Genomic DNA, 20,162 nt, shown 5'->3' on the forward strand with positions numbered 1-20,162 from the left:
AGTTCTCCTTTAAGTGATTTTTGTTTTTAACTCCAGGAAATTCTTATAAGAACATCCAGCACTTAGGAAAACTCAGTGCATTATGTGGTCAGTTTAAATGATGCCAACAGAAATGTACCTATAAAAAATAAAGTAAGTTCTGATCTGAAACCAGTACTACGTTTTTTCAACTCAATCTGCATGTACATTAATACAATAGCTTAGCTACAATAGTCACCAATTATCTCAATAGGCACTTGATTAGCAGAAAACTCACAAGGACACTTGCCTCTTTTAAAGGGGCTCAAATGGAGGTAATCAATTACTTCTGCAAAATAAATAAGATGATAGGAGTTAGAAAAAGGACAATCAGTGAAAAATACATGCGATATAAATCACCTTGCTTGAAAAACAAGTGACTCATTTTAGAGGGTCCTCAGACAACACTATCATCAGTGAAAAACGCAGTCTCCAGAACAACGTATTAAGCACTTGCTCGTCCAAATGCCATCTTACTAAAAGCTGATTTGAAAATATGCTCTGTGATTTGATAACCCCTCTTTGGTTTCATAAACTAGAAGTGTGGGTCCAAAATGTCTGCATCCTTCCTCTTTGGACGGGAAAACGTACATGTAAATCACCCCTAAAGTAAAGTGGGCTTCCCTCAGTAACGTCCCTGCAAAGTCGGCCAGGCCTGTACAGGACTCCATGGTCACGAACATGAGCAATCAAGACCATGGAGTCACGCTTTCATTTAAAGGTTCTGCCATTTCTTCATCATGTGACCCGGAAAGCCATCTAACTGGCTCAGGCCTCAGTTCCCTCCTCTGCAAATGGTGTCTCTTTTATAGGTTGCTGGGAGGACAAGAGCATGGCCATGTCTACTTCTGTCATCAAAGTACCTCCAGTGACTAGTTACACAGGCTCGACAAACTGGTATTACATCAAAAAATAAATAAATGAAAGCATCGAACACACAGTGAGCCCTTAATTTTCAAAATAATCAAAGAAACTTTAAATAAATACTTAACAGGTAATCTAGATAGCAGAGGTCTTAGTTTCAAACTGGTTAAATAAGTTGCCTGAGGTCACACAGCTAGGATATGGTAGTCCATGATTTATTAAATCCAGACATTCCGATTCCCGGAGACAATCTGTCAACCATCCATGCTGAATGCTTCTCACTACTTCAAGCCCTCCCCTCCTCGAAGATTCCAATTCTCAGCTTTTCACAACCTCTTCGTTCTCAACAGTTCCTTCTTTCCACCTGCCACTCCCCTACATGGGCATCTCAGAGTCCAGGGATCACACATGTTCCTCTCTCTGCCGTGACTCATGGTACGTGGGCTCTGGAACCCTTCCCCACAAAAATGTACAAATTTACATACGCACAGAATTTTCGGTATAATTTCAGGGTATTTGTAGATAAGTCTGCTCTACTCTCCTCCTCACAGGAATATGTGCTATGTAATAAATATAATAAAGTATCACGTACTTTAAGTACATAGTATGCTGCCTTCTGCGTAGCAAACACTCAAGAAATGGTTTGTCTCATTATGATTATAATCGGTACTGGTCAAAATATGCCTAACAAGTATCATTTCCACTAAAAACCTCCTCTGATCACTCCACTGACTGTGAGGAATGCTCTTCTCCCCTAAATTTTATAGGGCTCTGGGAATGCAGTACTCGAGTGATTTTACAGGTAGAAAGAACCTTAAAGATTCTCTATCCAAACTAGCGCATTTAAGAATATTCACGTAACATGCATTACACATTCCACACATATAGTAACCACTAGTTTATATGTCTCGTCTCCAATGCTGTAATGAAAGTGCTTAGAGGTAGGGACTGTCTCTTCGACATCTTTGATTTAGCATTCCTTAAGGATTCAGGAATAATTAAAAGAATAAACGAGTCAATGAATGAGTAATTCCAAGACTCGCGAGGCTTTGACTATCTCTTCCACTATTTTAGAATTTCCAGTATTTTTTCCTCATTCACACAAATCAACACTACAGGGCAAAATCTTTTTTCTGAGCAGATCTCTGTAGGATCTTTTTATGAGCCATCTCCTCTCCTCTGGTCTAATCTGTTATAGACACTAGCTCAGGATAAGATGCTCGGGAGGATGTTATTGCTCTCCAGACTTCATTTTAGGAAGAAGTTTAATACCACAAAAACATTATATCTTCAGTCTCTTAAAACCTGTTCTGGCTTTTGTGATAAAGTTTTCAATTTCCTTGCTGATCAAGACTTCAATTACACATTGTGCTTCTGAGGAGACTGTTTTTGATTCTGTAATGTAATACATCCTTTCAACTGGGCGTTGAGTCTTCTGGCCATACAAAAATCTACTACTGATTAAGGAACTAGTATCATAGGCGACGCCAAGTGTTAAGCTATAATTCACAGTCTTGAAGTACCTATCCATGTTGGAAATAGAAGGCAAACTTATGAAAATCAAGCAAAAGATTTACATAAAATTTCAAGATAGAAAAGACCATGAATAACTGAGAAATGGATGGCTTGGCTTGCCTTGGTGCCTTGTGGATTTGGCAAAGAGAGGGGCCTTGTAGACTGAGATGGCCTATAAAGGATGTACAGAAAGAGTCTGCACTAGATGTGAGAGGATAAATTGGAGAAAAGTCAAGAAGAGAAAAGAGAACATTTAAAACTACAAACAAATGATAACGAAAGCACCGAAGTGACAAAGCTTGAAGGATTTATGGAGGAGCATAAGGGATGGAATGCTCCCCTTCGTGGGTAAACGCTAAACGAGGAGCTGCACAAAAAAGCGTTTGGCAGTGTCCGCTCCATACTAAGAATATAAAAAATGGAGGCTACTGTTATGATTATTATGATTTCGTAAATGATCGACATGAAGGTAGTGTCTGCAGCCTGACACGCACTTCATTTGATTTTTAAAGCCTGTTGGGGAAAGAACTTTTGATAGAAAACAAAACTGAATTCCGATAACAGCGACTGGTTCTTCTCTATTAACATCCTCAGAGAAGAAATGAAAGAAAGAATGAATTGAGGGTCGCTGATAAACAATGATCAGTGAGAAGCTAGAAGAAATGATCGTTGTATACGCAACACCATATATATACAGTACTACATTGTGCGGTTTAAGAGTGATTTTCACTATAACCCATCTTGGCCTTAAAAGTTGGTTGTAGAATGCAATAAGATAGAGCCACATTACTTACAGAAATTCATACTCACCCCCAAAATAATGTACAGAGTAATTATACATCTTCCACCAAAATCTTTTCATTTAGCACATTTAAAATAGAATTTGAATCTAAAAACTTATTTTCTACCTATCTTCTTAGGATATATCTATTGCATAAGTCAGAATATAAATTAACACATATTAACTCCTGTTAATACCCCCAATATACCAGGAAATAGGTATTTTATCCCAGCCAAACTTCTCAGTTTTCTAAGTAAAATGAGGATAATAATAATATCCCATAAAAGGTATCAAAGTCAAGATTCACCAGCATAGTTACCCTTGAAAATTTTTAATGTATAGGAGTTCGCTTCTATTATTCTTTAATAATTCTGAGTTACTGGGTTCCCTTAAAAGTTATTTAAAGATATAACAACTTTTTTGTGCTTCAAAGTAGTCCATCTATACAGTGAAAATAGGAGTAGGATGCAGAGGAAAGAAACTACATGAGCCAAATAAGAAAAAGGGCTAATTTTTCTCTGTTACAGCATAAATCTGTGGCTTTGCCCAAGTGTGAGCTCCAAAGCCACATGGACTTGTATAGAAACTTACTTTCTAAAAATTTCTTGACTCTATTCTAAATGCTTCCACCAACACCAAGCAAAGGAAGCCACCGTCGCCTCGCGTGGGCAGCCCAGCCAGAGTCCCAGCCTGAGTCTGGCCCGGTTTAATCTACCCTCCCGTTGTCAAAACAGCTATCCACTCGGCACGTAAGGCTGACTATGCCGGCCCCTTGCTCCACACCGTTGAGAGTTCTCCACTGTCCACAGCGCCTCACGTACCCCAGTCTCTCACTCACGCCAACACTGTATACTCCGGCAACCTTGCTGTGTGTCTCACCTCCAAGCTTCTGCTCCAATTCACTTCCAGAAATATCCCACTCTTTTTCTGGATTTTCCCATGCGCAGACATCTCCGCAAACATTCATACAAATGCATGGAAAATTTCGGACACACACATGCCCACCTGGCTCACTACGATTCAGCTTAAGCATCTCTTCAATAGAAAGTCTTCCTCTGATGCTACCCATGCCCCTCACCTGTTAGGTCAGGTATCACTCCTCTACAGTCTCATAGCAGATATGGTTATGGTTATGGTTATGGTTATGGTTATGGTTATGGCTAGGGCTAGGGCTAGGGCTAGGATTAGGGTTCTGGTTATGATAGTAGCTTTATCACTTTATTGGCCACACTGTGCTATTTAAGTCGCTGACTCCCCTTCTGGTCTGTAGGTTCCCATAGGTACGAGACTATCTCATATTTGTATTTGATTCTTCTATATCTGCCATAGAGCTTGAAACATACAATGCACTCAGCACATATAGGGGGGAAAAGTGAGTTCTGTTATAATTGTTCTGCGTAACTATCAAAGTTAGGATCTTATTTTAAACAATTATATTCTTTGTGAAATTATCAAATTTATGTTTTATAAATGGAAATTTGTCAAATTTTCTAAAGCACAGCTATGCGTAGCTTCCATGCCATTGAGTAGTTCACTAGCCAATGCAGTCATACAGGCAATACTTGTACGGTAACTTCTCCCTGGCTAAGAGAAAACACTTATCCAGCAACTCACTGATTTCTAAGAGAGTAAGAGCTGAGAGCCCACCCAGCTGAAAGTACAAGGCTGGAAGTTGCTATTACACAGTAATGCTAGCTATATATACTTCAATATTTTTATTTTAACATGCCAAACCAGGTATTTTAAAGACATATATTAATTTAAGCTGTTCTAATGGAACTTCTTTACCTTCAAATTGCAGTGACATTTTATTAGTAAGCCAAATATTCCTAATTAAAACAGAACTGTGCATCATCAAATCACTATAATTGATGAATTCTCTGCTGAGAACATATTTTTAGCGATCTCAGGAAAAAATGCATAACAAAGTGTTGCTTCAGTTTCCTCAATTATACTTATCCTACCTGAAATGCCACAGTAAGAAAATTTGTTTTCGTTACAAGTCATCCATCTTCTGGTGGTGTTTTTCATTGGTATGATTTAGAATTTTCTGGATTCATCACCAAGGGCTAAACCACCCCATGTAGGAATGAGAAAGCAAGCCAACTGAAATGGACAGTGATCAGATATAAAACGTCACATCCCCTGGAGGGAACCGCATTTCGACCGTGAGGACAGTTAAGCAGCGAAGTGACTTAAGAGCGCTGGGGTTGAGAGTCACTTTGCTATCTTAAGAGGATTTCATTTTCCATTTTGTCACCAAGGAATAATCCTAGGCACCCAGAAAATCAAAGAAGGGTAAGAAATGCGTGAGGGGGAACAAGGTCATTTTGCTACTTCGGAAGGTCGCAGACCCTGTTCTGAAAAGCGTTGTCTGCCCCCTCCCCATCCTCTGTGAGCTCATTAGGACTCCAGGGGAGGAACCGTAAACAGGCTGTAAAAGAGAATCAGGACCCAAAGTGATCTCACAGGCTGGAGTCACCAGTGCAGTTTGACAGGAGACATTTACTATCGTGATAAATGGAAAGCCTTGCTCTTAAACCAATAGAACAAGTAGAGGATCCAGGCAAAGTGCAGAAAAGAAAAAAGATCCGGCACTTACACTGGACTGCAAGCTCCATATAAACCAATAATAAACGATCCCGGCACCCAAACTAATGTGACCTAAGGCTGCATTCACTGCAGCTTCATGTCCAGAACAGGACGGGTGACGGTCCCTCTGAGTTATGTGCCAGGCAGAGCCCACAAGTACTGCATGCACTTGGGGATGTTATGTTTAAATAGTTTTCCTGACAAACTGGAATATACGAAAAAGAATAATGTCCGCAATAGTGAGGAAGCTCAACCCCTCACCCCATATTTCCCTAAAGAAAATTAAAAAACCTTAACAGGGCTTCGATGTTTTTTATTCTGAAGATATTTCTTTCAAAGCTACACCTTCTGGGCAGCATTCCCGGCTATTAGCATTTTTATAGTTGAATATAAGACACCAAGAAAGCAGAAAGGTATTGTAAATAAAAATAAAGACTTGAGCATAGGGTACACTGAGAGCTTCTCTAAGTTCTCATCTGTTTAAATCTTAGCTGATACCGTTGGAAGTGCAAGATAATTTGCCTAAACTTCTAAACCCATAAATAATGGTCATAATGGAAGGTGTAAACATAGCATTTAATTACGAAGGGAAAAATGACAGCGAAATTTGTGATCTGCAGATAATAGCAGATATTACATTCGGCTAGCACACAACGTTTGCAAGGAATACATCTTCAGGAGCTAGATATGTGTGGGAGCATAAATACGTTTGCCCTCTAGATATGCACGTCTAATACAAACTAAATAAGACACCTTCTCTCACAGGGTGATTTTTATTTAGTTAGAATTTGAATATTTTAAAGCTCTGAATTCCTTCTCTCCAAAAAAAAATTAAAAAGGACTATTATGTAAATGTCTACGATCATCAGCCATTTCTTAACAAAAGCCATAATAATAACTACCTTTCGGAATGAGAGAATAAAACAACGTAAAAAGGAGAGTGTTTTATTCGTATGTTGGCAGTAAATTCAGTGCTATTAATGATGAGAAACAGAAATTATAGTTCCCTAAGAGAAAAGAATCATGATTTGAAAACGTAGAGATGTATTACTCTTCCGGTTGTAGAAGGTCTTTTGCTTTCTAAGGTGGCAAAGAAGCACCTAAGTAGTTATTTGATGATTCCCATTAGAAAATAACGCTCTTCAAAAGAGCCAAGGAATTTACCAGTCTATCCACTTAATTTCCGTGTACGAAACTTCATGTCATTAAATTTTCATGGAAAACAAACTTCTGCTGTATTTTCACCCACTAACGTTTATACCAGGTAAGATCTCTCAAGCCCTCAAACTCGGCATCCAGTGGAGATGAAGAGGGACCCACTCGCTCATTCATTCAAGAAGCATTTAAAGGAATAGCCACCATCTTACAGGAGCTACACTTCCATGCTTGGCAAACAAATATAATGGCCTCTGTCCTCCAGAAGCTCCTTAATGACTAGATAAGACAGTCAGGTAAACGCCAAGTTATGGAACGATGTGACGAGTGTTTTTAGAAAAGTCTCTGTGAAGTGCTATGGGACATAAGGAAAGGCAAAGATGATTGAGGGAGTAATTTATTGGAGAAGGCTTGCAGAAGGGGTGCCATCTGAGCCGAAGCTCTTTTCACGAGAGAACAGAAGTCCATCAGGAAGAGAGGATGGATGACGGAGGAGTTCCTCACCAAAAAAACAATAACGAAAAACAGCCTGCGAAGTGCTATTCTCGCTGTTGCTAAAACGGAAGGTTGACTGAATAACACGAAAGAAAAACGGGACTGGAAAGGTGGGACCCAACTCTGAGGGCCTCGGGAGGAAACGCTAATACCCAGGAACCAAGCGGTCCTGAGCAGTCTGGTAAAACAAGCGCCTGCTGCCCACGTCAGCGCCGCTAGCCCTCGAGCGTGCCTTGCTCTACGATTTCTAGATAGGATCCTCCAATGTTTTCCTAACACACGATATTGCCCTGCTCAGGAATCTAAAACGGCTTTCTGTCTTTAAAGACAAATTTCCAGATTCCTCTACCAGGATTTCAGTGTCCTCTCTCACCTGGTCTCAGCCTGTTCCAGGCCAGCCTGGACACTCATGTGGAAGGAGAGATCATTGGCTGCTTCCTCTAGACCCCACCCCCGAACCTGACCTGATGGTCTGGCCGCCCACAGATCCCCCAGCCCTCTATTTATGCGAGGCCCGCGCGAGACCGCGGCCTCCGCTGCGCCTTGTCTGATGCTCACACCCACCTGCTCTCTCCGTCCCCTGTACTCCTCTTGCACTGAGCGCTGTGACAGCAACAGAGCTGATCACGAACTGTCACTCCTGCCCGTGTCTCCCCAGGACAAAAGCCATGGCTTTTATTTTAACCGAACGCCCACTAGGCCTTGTGAGTCCTGAGCAAACTGTACAATAAGGATGCACTGATGTATCAAATAAACAAGGAGCTCTGGTTGGCGTTGGACAGAACACATTTTAAAATCTTTTTGTAAAGTATGAACATCTTGATTCTTAGGTACTAACTCTTAGAGGACATCGAATTTGTAATTATTTTAATGTCATTTTCTCGTTCCGCATCAACATGTGGTACACGTGGCAGGTGGAAAAGGGGAGACCCTTTTTTCATGAAGAATGCACAGGATCAATGAAGGAGACGCTACGTTGAGAAAATCCTGCGTAGAGGTCACAGTGTCAGCGTACAGTATTATGCTTAGGACGTCATATATAAGCCAAAGACCAAATATTCTACGTATTGGCCAAGGTCACACAATAAATCGGCAATACCATTTACTTACACTGAGTTTTGCTGCCTAAGCAGAAAAATTGCCTTTTCAGAAATCTGCATATTCAGAAATACATTTCTTCACAAACAAATCAGACCTTTGGAAAACATAAGCATACTTCAGGAACAGAAAGACAAGTAGATGCCAAATGAGGCATTTAGAATACAAGCACTGCATGTAAAATATTTCAAAGTCCGATTTCTATTTTAATGCTTTACCAGTTGATAACCAAGGAGGCACCAAGTCCTACACTCACCAAAAGAGGTAGAGAAATGAGATTTGCAACATTTTCCTGCCTTGAGATCAAAACGTGAGTTCTTTCAGAGGAGTCATCATGTTTTAAGTAAAAGAACAGGACAGAATCACCAGGATCATTAAAACCAATAAAGCAAATATGAGTCTAGTAGAGTTTACAATATCTTAAAGATTTAACCTTGGGAAAGTGTGTGTGTGACTAGTTACTCCAAGTTTACTATCTAACATCTTTGGGAAACAGCACAGAAATCAAACCATGAGCAGAATGGCATGGCATGCCCTCCTCCCCCCGACCCCCAAAAGACAAGCAGCAGGTTCTGCGTAGGACTAGGCCACAAATTCAGAGCAATTAGGTAAATGGACATATAATATTTTTGACAGCCTTACTGAGCTATAATTGACATACAGTTATATTAGTCGAGGTTCTCCAGAGGAACAGAACCAGTAGGAATCTTATTGGTTTCTACTGTGTGATTTACTATGAGTAATCGACTCACATGATTATGTAGGCCGCAAAGTCCCATCTGCGAGCTTTTTCCAAAGTGGTCATAGCATTTTATATCAGACACCAAGAGTGTGTAGGAGTTCCAGGTCCTCCACGCCCTAGTCAACACTTTATATGGTTCGTCTTTCTAATTCTAGACATTCTGATAGGTGTATAGTGATATCGTCCTCCGGTTTTTATTTGCATTTCCCTAGTGGCTAATGAAGTTGAGCATCTTTTCATGGGCATCTCTGCCACCCCTCCTTATACCTGTCCTGGCAGGCTCCACTCTGCACATGCGACCCCTGGCAACTACGGATTCCTGTCCCAAATCTAGCACGTCAATTCACACACTTAGCTAAAACTAGACTAAGTATCAGTAGGAAATATTTTACATGCAATGCTTTGCATTCTAAAAGCTTCATCTGTCATCTACTCGCCTTTCTGTTCTGAAATGTGCTTATGTTTTCCAACATTTTAGCTAAAAGTAGAGTAGTATTAGTATGTGCTTCTATTCTTGTACAATTAGCAATATCTTAGAATATTTAAAATATATTTACAATTTCCCATATTAATAATCTTTTATGAATGGGGCAGCTATTTATTTCATAAAATCAGCAAATTGTTAAGATTTCGCTACAATTAAAAAATAAAATAAAATGACTTAGGTTTTTTAGTAACTTTACTGCTTTTCTCTTCTGAAAAAAATCATAATAGGTAGGAATATTCTCTCTAATATAAAAATCAGATAAAATCTAAGTGAGTTTGCTACATTTTCACTTCCTAGCCAATATACCTAAACAAATTACATAATTGAGGAAGTCACATAATACTGCAGATTTTCAGAACTCTTGAATGCCTGAACACTAGGAAGTAAAATAGTTTTCATGATTTAGTTGTAATTTACAAAATCTTGACCTTAGTACTTCCTCTATCTAGATTCTGCTTTAAGCCCCAGAGTCCCTTAGCGTTTTGGTCAGCATGCCATTTAGGAACCTGGCTCCTCCAGGAAGCCCGTCCGCTTGAGGAAGTCTGTGGTCAGGGCTTCCAGCAGAACCAGGAGCACACGGGCGCTGTTTCCCTTGGCAGCACTTCTGTCGATTGCCCACGTTATCAGTGAAGAGCTGCCTTCCTTTTTCCTCTCTCGAACTGATCAGATCAATGAGAAGCCCATTCGAATGTGAACTTATATATGTAATGTGGACATTTTCGCCTTGGCATTGGTCATGTGACAGTCTATCATTTTACCCTTCCATGCCCAGAACCCTAAAAAATGAAAATGATGGTCTATCTTAGGCACTCGAATCAAGAAATATCAGAGTTCTTAGCCCAGCTCATTCTTAAAACATCTCAGTATTAACTTCTCCTAGTTTCCTTATCCATTATAAATTAGCACCTTGATTAAAAATTTAGTGAGACTGCTTCAATTGTCAAGTCTGAAGCAGTTTACTGATAAAAAATTGTTTGTATAATGCATTAACACTTTTCCAAGTGTTTTCAAATACGTTATTTTACTTTCTAAAATGTTGCATTTGTTTCATCAGCTGTCAAACAGATTGACATGTTGTCTGTTCACTACATTACAGTGTTTTAAAGATTAGAAATAATTTATAAAGCATTCTGAACTTACTGAAGATGGAATTACCTTCAGGCGCTAACCTGGGGTAGAAGCATACCTGCAGCCACTCAGGTGGCTTAAAAAATGCCTACAGATTAAAACAAACAAACAAATAAACAAAGACCTTCCCCCTCCCACAAGAAAACTCCACCAGTAGAGACTGCCTATAATGTAAGGCTTCCCGTTTTTTTCTGTGAAAATGGAAAGACCTTTGGGATATTAACACTTTAAACTGTATCAGTTCCTTGTATCTGAGTGTAAATGAACTTATCAGATGCCCCCAGAAAGGCTTTGGAGGTGCTAACAGGACACAGAAATTCGGGTACCCAGGAGAGATGACATAACATAAGGAGTAAAAATGAATATAGATAGATCCAGCCTGTTGGGACCAGAAAAACAAATTTAATTTGCTTAACTACTTAATTACTTAAGCTCAGCTACATCTTGAAATTCTACACGAACACTGAGGAGAGCAATTGTTATTAACACATCTAAAATTATTATTGATAAGCTTTTGAAAATAAAGACAAACAAAAGAGATCCAGTCTTTGCTGTGCAATACTGATTTTTCTCAGCCTGTAATGAGAACATTAAAACCATTTAAATTGCGAGTAATACTTTTTAAAAAATATTTAAAAGTGAGAAGTCTTAATGGATAAATAATGTATATCCCTTTCCCCAACATACATATACACAAAACTAGCTCTAAGAGATTAAACTGATGACAGTATAGCGCGTGCACACGCGCACACACACACACACACACAATTATCATTACAATTCTTTTGAAGCCGAGGGTAAAGCTAGAGGCACAAAGAGAAGAAATGAAGCCTGAGTCCAAACGCAGCCCCCTTTCCCAGAAACCACTCAGACCCCACCTGTCCACCACCGCTGCCATCAGAGTAACAGGTATCCGCTCCTCACCCCCCTTATCTCATTTCTGACAGGTGTCACTGCATGGTGTCTTTGTAACCTAAGGAAATAGCTTTCACATGAGAAAACGTGCTCAATAAACTGTTGAACAAGTATTCTTTATGCGTTTACTTTTATGAATACCCAAACTGAACAATCTCGATAGCAGAGATACAAAACAAAAGATTTATTTAAGAGCTAGCAACAATTTAGACAACAACCTGCATTACATTTAAGAATATTTATGTTTACTCTGAATCGTCCACTGAAACTTGGTCGAGGAAAAGCCTGCACTGAGTTTAATATGGACATTGGTAGACACAAACATGGCAACATGAAACATTAGAATAATATAACAACGAGAGTTAGACACATCACATATATGGCAAGGAAAAAAAGGGTTCTGATGAGGAATGAGAGGGACGGGGCAAATGGATGTTTAAACTGGAAATCACAGTCCACATGCCTGAGATATGAGACGCACACACAGAGACTCTCAAATTGCTTTTGACATGCCTTCCAGAGAGATGTGTGCTCCGTAAATCCCATTACTTTGTAAAGTATTGCATGACCCCAAATTCCTAGATAAAGGAAAGATAAATACTGGAGCGAGGCAATTCCATCCAGATGTGTTAGTTATTCAGAGGTCTTAAAAAGTTAGGTCTCTTTATATTTGCCAAAATGAGAGTGACAACTGAAGAAACAGGGAATGCAGGGTACAAACTGGCAAGTTCTCTGTCGTGTGGCATACTGCGGGCATTCAAATTCTGCTGAATAAATGAACCGATACGACAGCATAAAGACAAAAATTTACCAAACGCACTTTGGGAAAATAATGAGAAGAAATTTCACCGGGCCTGCAGGAGACTGTTAATATTAAACTAACACAATCACTTGAAAAGTACTTAATATGAGTTTCGCTCTCTTTGTAAAACAACACCTTCACTTAGTACAAAACCATCTCGTCAACAGCAGAACAGCTCCACTATGGTCTGCCGGTATGCTGTCCAGACAACAGAACAAGCAGTTTCCTACCCCTGTAGGCCATGGCCTTAAACAGAGAAGGTAACCAGTTCATCCCCCTCCACCTGCCGGTCAGGTGAATACTGAAGTCAGTGTTTTCAGGAGAGAAGAATGCAGGCTGTGGCAGTAGTCAAGATAAAGCATAGCCCACCGAGGAAGAAAGGGCAGAGAAAATGCATTCCAGACTCCTCCACTCATCCCACAAAAGCAAATACAGGGGACACCTGTGATCTGCAACAGGCGAAACAATAAGGATGGAAGGGGTGGGTGAGTAGTGTTAGTCGACTATAGCCATGGGCTTGATGGAAAACAAGTCTATTCATTTTCTTACAATAAATTCACACCTCCTCCTCTCAGAGCTACATAGATATTTACAACTCTAAAGCTTATCCTTTAGTCCTCTTCAATATCAATTATTTCAAGACAATCTTTTTTTTTTTTTTTTTTAATGGGAGTGGGGAGAAAGTGAAGTCCAAAGTTAAGGAACTGGATATCTCCTTTTCTTCCAACTCTTTAAGCAGACATTAGATGGACCATACAGGTCGACAGTCAGTAATTTTTGGTCTTGGAACTTGAGGCAGATACAAGCCTCAACACCTTCTCCTAAAGTAGAATAGAGACAAACAGAACTGAAAAAAAAAAATTAATACCAACTCAAGTCATCGTACCCTCTCAATTAGTAGTGGTAATTCTATTGAAATATATTATTTCATTTTCTTTGAGGAGAAATACCTTTATTTTAGTCATTTCTTCCTAAATGGAAATGTATGTGGTGTTCAAGGGCAGTCACCTAATTGTGAAGATATAAAATTTGGGTCAGTTTTGCTTACAATAGCTCTTTAACATTTCTCAAAATTTTGAGTTGAGTAAAAATTGCTCTGGACTTCATTTTAGAAGGTATATAACTGAGTGAATAGAAATTCTAAGTCTGTTAATACATGTGTAATCAATCTTCAAGCTAAGAAAAAAGGGTAACAAAAGAAAAGTGGTAAAAAAAAGTTTCAGAAAGTTGTCAGAAAAAAAGAAGGAAGGAACGAAGGAAGGAAAGAGGAACAGAGGGAGGGAGAAAGAGGGAGAGATTGAGGCATACCGATAACCAAGCATAAAATAGAGCCAAGCTGTATTTCTTGAGTTATGCAAATATTAAAAACAATGACCTGGAAAATACAGTTAAACCAGATTTAAAGTAGGTCTGGACGAAAAGTCCCAGATAGTACAAATTATCTTTTTCTCCTCAAAAACAAGGTTTATAAGAATCCTGAAAGAAAACCATTTTTACCTCTCAATGAAATCCGTTATAAATGTGGGAATATTTGGACAGAGTCTTACCTTAATACATGTAGATGGCCTCTACATCTCTATCCATTTAACAAGAATGCTGTCCCACCCAGGACCTTTGCAAGTTCATTTATTTACTAATTGTCCAATATTCAAGGAATAATAACCCAAGCATTCTCCAGAAAAATGAATCCCTTAATTCCTCCTATGCCCATGATCCGCAAACTCCCTGGAAAAACCAACAACCCACTGTCCACGTCCTCCCCAAATAGACCCTAATAGATTTTTAATAGTTACGTTTTCCAGAACTAAAGCTATGTTCTTGATAACTATGCGATGTTCCATGGAGTCAATGGGAATTCCCGGAATTTATGGGAAATCAAGGAGGAGGGACCCAGCAGATAGGCACTTGCGGTTAGAGATTTCAGCCAGGTGGGTTTTCCTCTGAGCGTCTGCCTGGGAGATAAGCCAGTTATGTAACGAAAAACCAGGTATTATCAGAATCTCAGCTCCTGAGAGGCTACGAAGATCCTAGGACATACATCTATCAAATCATTACACTACACACCTTAAACTTACACAACGTTATGTGTTAATTATATCTAAATAAAGCTGAAAAAAATGAAAAAAAGATCCTTAGGCACTTGAAACACCAGGCCCAAATGTGCTGGTGCCCAAGCCAGATGCCTGGCGGCAGCAGCAGAAAACACCTCAGCCTGGAGTGATGCCCGCTGCAGTTAAAGCCCAGTGCCCAGACTGCACGATGACCAAAGAGTTAGCCGATTTTTTTAAATGGTAGGTAATTTCTCAACAAAAGGCACCTATTAAAAAGAAGGGAAGGAATCTAGAAAAAGAAAACAGTGGAAGAATTAGATGAAACTTAAGAAGGCTGCTCAGCGTGACTCAAAGACCAACAGCTTTAATGAACTTTTTACCTGGCAATGGTGCTTTAAAAATGCTACTAGCTCCCTAGGCACCACCCCAGATCTACTGAAGCAAACGTCTGGGGATGATGCCTGGGAATCTCTGGGAATCTTATGCACACAAAAAGTTTCAGAATAACTGTATTCAAGGGACTTTAAACTATGAAACTGCACTTGATACGGTAACCTGCCCTTTACATGGAAAGCAACAGGGAACCAGCGCTGGAGCAGAACAAGGTCAAAGCTGTCCTTAAGAAAGAATGTTTTCTGAGTCACATCTGTTTTTACCATGAGGTCAACTTGTTATAATGAAAAGAAAATAAACATTTAGTCCTCTGCGAAAACAGACTATCTTATGCTAAAATATCAATTTTAATTAAATTCAAATATTTAAATGTAAAACAAAATGAGATCCGTCGTTTTAAAATATTTTCGATGTTGTTATTCAAAATAATTCTTGAATGTTCCCACTAATAGCTCTTAGTCTAATTTATGAAGCCTGGTAATTGCACATAAACCAGGATTTAAAGTCTAACTAATAAAAACTTCTTGAAAAGACCTCACCCGTGAAAAGGGGACATTTTTCTCTAGAAATTCCCTGACTATCGCGGTAAGAAAGCAATGTCTTCAAACGCCCTTTGGCTCAGTTCTACCTAGACGCACAGTGTCATCTACATGCTGACATAAAGCCAAACCATGTCAGCGAAGCGCCCCTCGCTTCAAACCCGAGGTTCACCACCCTCACGAGCCAGCCCGCTTCTTCTCAGAGCCGCTGCCTGAACTTTGTCTCCACCTCATCCTGTGGGTCGTCCAGTGCCTATAAAACAAGATTTCTGACTTCCGTTACTGAGCATCTTTATTTGCAATGGTCATTTACAGCAACTCCAACCGAAGACCCAAAATACTGAATAGTAATAATTCACTAATAAATTACGAGTCATACGTAAGTGTTAAAATACAAACATATATGACATTGAGAAGTAGATGAGATTCAAATGTGGGAAATCTAATTCGATGAATTAATAATATAGTTGACACGCGTGAAAAGAGGAATCTCCCACGAAAGAATACTTCTGTAATTGAACAATTTTCTTTAATTACCCATTTTGTAATTTCTAATTTTGAATATCTTCATTTCTTACATTAATGTCATTGAAATAAAGGAGAGTGAGGCAACATAACAGCATTTTGAGAAATATCTTAACATAGTAATATTCTGCAGGAGACAGAACCTTTTGTCCTTAACCGTGACCTACAGCCTGTACTTAACAGTAACTTTTAACGCAAAAAGCGACTTGGATTGTGATGTCTTAAAAAACCAGCTCTCCTCCAGGGCGCATGTCAAATTCCCAACGGATCACTTCTTAAAGCAATGACACTTTCAACAGTACTCAGTAGTTCATCAAAAATATGACACGCAGGCACATTTGCATCTCAGTCTGACATGCCGTTGAACCAGTAAACACTGAGATCGGGTGCTGGGAAGGAAACCAGCGGCATGCTCACAAACATTTAACTGCTGGTGTCCTCGGGGGAAAAAGTCCTGATTTGCAGCATCTGCCAATTTCCATACTGTAAATACACCCACCATGACCAACTTCAAGCTACCAGCACGATGTCACTGAATACAGAGACGGGAAGAGAGGTACTGTGCGCATTTGGATCTTGGAAGCAGGCCCAAGCCAGTTTCGACATGGCACTGGGGTTAGTCCGCAGGCCCTGAAAACTGTCCCCTTGTCCTATGAAGACCCCTAGCGACTCCCTTGCTCTTGAAACTGTAGTCCTCACCCAACGCCTCGTCAGTGTCTGGTCCAGCTCTTGCCCTCCCAGGCCACGGCTACAGAAATCTCTGAGTCCAAAGGACTATGACCTTATCGTTTAAATTTTTACCTTTCTCACCTTCCTCACGACACGGTGAGATTCCCTGAAATGCTCTTCTGTACTAAGCACTGAATGTCCTAAAAAAAAAATATCTAGAATAAGCCATAGGGCCTCTAAAGAATTTTTTGGCTTGGTTTAGCAACTAATACAGCAGCAGGTGGAGACAAGCAGTAAAATAATATAAGTGGGCATTACCTTAGAAAGTTGATGATAATTATGAGTTAACCAAATAATTTCCATATTTACTATTCACATATTTATGATCCCTTACATAAATAAATGCCCTATAAAAATATAAAGCATCTCTTGCAAATATAAAGCAAGCAGTTCAAGTCTCCTATTTTAAAAATACAATATTAACAGTATCAGAAAGATACCAATAACAGCTCTCTTACGAACTATGTGGCCTTGGGCAGACTGCTTCACCTTGCTGGGGCTCTTTTTCTAAAATGAGAATCATAATATCTATCTCAGGAGGTTATAAAGAAAGATTAAATGAAAATACCTTCAAAGCACACAGTGCTGACACATAATTAATGACCAAAAATGGCAGCTACTCACTATGATCATTACCTACGTAGTGACCGCCTCGGGCCCAGTCCATGTGGCATGAAAAGAGAGTTGAGACGAGAAGCGTGATCCTCACTCGTGAATAAAAAGCGATGAAAGAACGACCAGGGTCTTAGAAGGGATGAGATTTGCAAGGCTGTTGACAGCAAGGTATGAGGAAGAAGCACGTGATGTACCTTCTCAGAACAGCTCAACGTGCAAGAGAATCTTTCCCATGTCAACACTCGCCAAAAATCCCCATGTCAATGGAGATTATCACTATCATGGTCAATAAGTCTCTTTTCTCAGCCATGTCAGTATTTGCGTGATAAGTATTGGTTGAATAAATTAAGAAATGCAGATGAAATGACTATATAACTAAAAACCCAGAAGAATCAAATAAAAATATTTTAATCTGTCAAATGTAGTAGAGTAAGATGGTTAATTTAAAAAAACTAAAAGTACAAATTGCAGCTTTTACATAGATCAACAATGAGGAGTTAGAGAATATAATGAGAGAAAAAAAAAACTATTCAAATCACAAGAACTACAAAAAATAAATACAAATGCCCTAAATTGAAATGCATCGGTGCTACATAAAGACCACCAAGAATTTTACTAAGAAATATAGAGAAGATTTGAGAAAAATGAAAAGATATAGCATGCTCCCTGGATTAGAAAAAAACAATGAATATTCTGAAGATAAACAATTATTCTCCAACGAATCTATAGGTTTAAAAAATTCTAGTAGGAATATTTTTGCCTTGGCAAAATTATTCTAAAATAAGTAATGGGGAGAGGACAATAGCCCTGACAGATAGATGATATTAAAGCAAATTATAAACCCACAAAAGTAAAACTGGTATTGGCACAATAAAACCAAAGAGATATTCAGAAATAGATTGTTGTGGAAATATAACAGAATATTAAGGAGACCAGGACAATATTATTCCAGCATAATGAAAATAAATTTCAGATAAATAAAAAACAAAATTTTAAAAAAAAGTATAAAAAGAAAATCATGCTAAATATTGACTTTTTGTTAAATGTAAATGTATAAAGAGTAATGCTTCTACACATGAAAAATGATATCACCAGAATATCAATCACCAGAAGGACAGGGACTTGGTCCTCGTCACTGCTATATCTCCAGAGCATCGAACAGTGGCTAGTTCCAGCCAATTCACAAAAAAAGAAATATAAACATCAAATAAACATGAAAAACTTTCAACATCACCAGTTGCGAAGAAATAAGAATGAAAACAAAGCTCATTTGTCTATCACGTTATCACGGTGTTAAGGAGAGGGGCAAGCACAGCACATCAGATAGAGACACGGCTGTGGATATAAACAGAGATATAGATATGCATACATATGCATACAGATATTAGACAGTTGCCGAATTGTTACTTTAAAAAAATTCTCACCACACACACACGCGCGCGGGAAGGAAGTATACCAAAGTGGTATTAGTGGTTATGCAGCACTATAAAATTATATGAGTGAATTACGGTGATAAAATATTATTTTCTAGGCATTAAAAAGTAGTAGATGTTTAAAAATCTATATGCAAATGAAGCTTTCCCTTTACTATAAGCAAAAGAATTAAAAGAGCAATGAAGGAGGGAGCATTTGGAGAGAAATGTAGGTAGCTTCCCACGGCAAAGTCATCACAGAAACATTTCTGTAGCTAAAACCCAACACCCAGGCACAAGGAACGATCCCCGCGTAGCAAGCAACCTCATTCATTACCTGCTTTGGAATTAACAAGCTGTAGCACAAGAGGCCGTCTCGTGACGATGCCTGAGCCTCGAGGGAGAAAGTCCCTAAAAAAAAACACACACAAGAAATAATAGATTAAGGCATTAAAGAATTCTGATCACCTACAAATGTATAAGTCAAGTTCCACAATAATTCTCCTAATTCCCAATGTTTCAATGCATCCCATGTCTAAAGAATGCTAGACCCATCTTATAAAAGAAGTATTTGCCAAAAGTAAAAGTAAATTAATTAATTAATCAATAATAAAGGGAGTGGGACACCTTATACTGAATATTGATACATGTGCACTATCATAATGACCTCGCTGGAATACGTCACTCATTTATACAGCTGGCATTAATAAAAGTTTGCATTACTGTATACTTTCAGTTAATTTTTATTTTCAGAGAATCAGCATTCAAGAAAACATTTGATGCAGAAATTAATCCTTAAACTCTTTTTGGTAATTAAAAAATTCAGTAATCTGTGCAGCTTCAAGATCAATATTAGTACTATCGAATACCAGCCATCACTAAACGTACATTAGATTGTATCTTTTAAATAGCTTGAAATTTTTCTCCAATAAAAGGTCACATATAAAATATGGGATCCAGGAGAGATAAATATTGTACATGCACACATTAACAGCAAAATATTGCAAACTGAGTTTTGTTTGTTCTCACTCCTGATAAATGGGAGTTTTTAATAAATAAAGACGTTTAAATGGCATGTTAATATACACTAGACCAATAAAACCACAGCAAAGAAAATCCTATGTAATTACATCTGCAGTGTCACATAAATCATACTGATTCTGCAGTGTCGAACGAGAATTCATAAACATGCCTATAAGACAGTTTTTAAACACATTTAGAATGCCTCAGACTTTTAGAAGAATCATCATTTTTTTTTAATCACACTATTCCATTCAAAATAAATCTCTGTCCAATGGCAATTTTT

At 38.7% G+C, this 20,162-nt stretch overlaps 1 protein-coding gene across 1 annotated transcript in view; it reads right to left on the reverse strand.

Annotated features, from left to right (window-relative positions):
* Positions 1-20,162, reverse strand: part of METTL13 (methyltransferase like 13) — a 122,588-nt gene that overhangs the window by 12,809 nt on the left and 89,617 nt on the right. Inside the window, exon 8 of the transcript XR_003045054.1 lies at positions 19,194-19,267. The gene's annotated coding sequence lies outside the window, so the exon portion shown is untranslated. The remainder of the gene's footprint in view (positions 1-19,193; positions 19,268-20,162) is intronic.

This window comes from Pteropus alecto, unplaced genomic scaffold (genome assembly GCF_000325575.1).
Source record: "Pteropus alecto unplaced genomic scaffold, ASM32557v1 scaffold101, whole genome shotgun sequence".
Taxonomy (NCBI): Eukaryota; Metazoa; Chordata; class Mammalia; order Chiroptera; family Pteropodidae; genus Pteropus; species Pteropus alecto.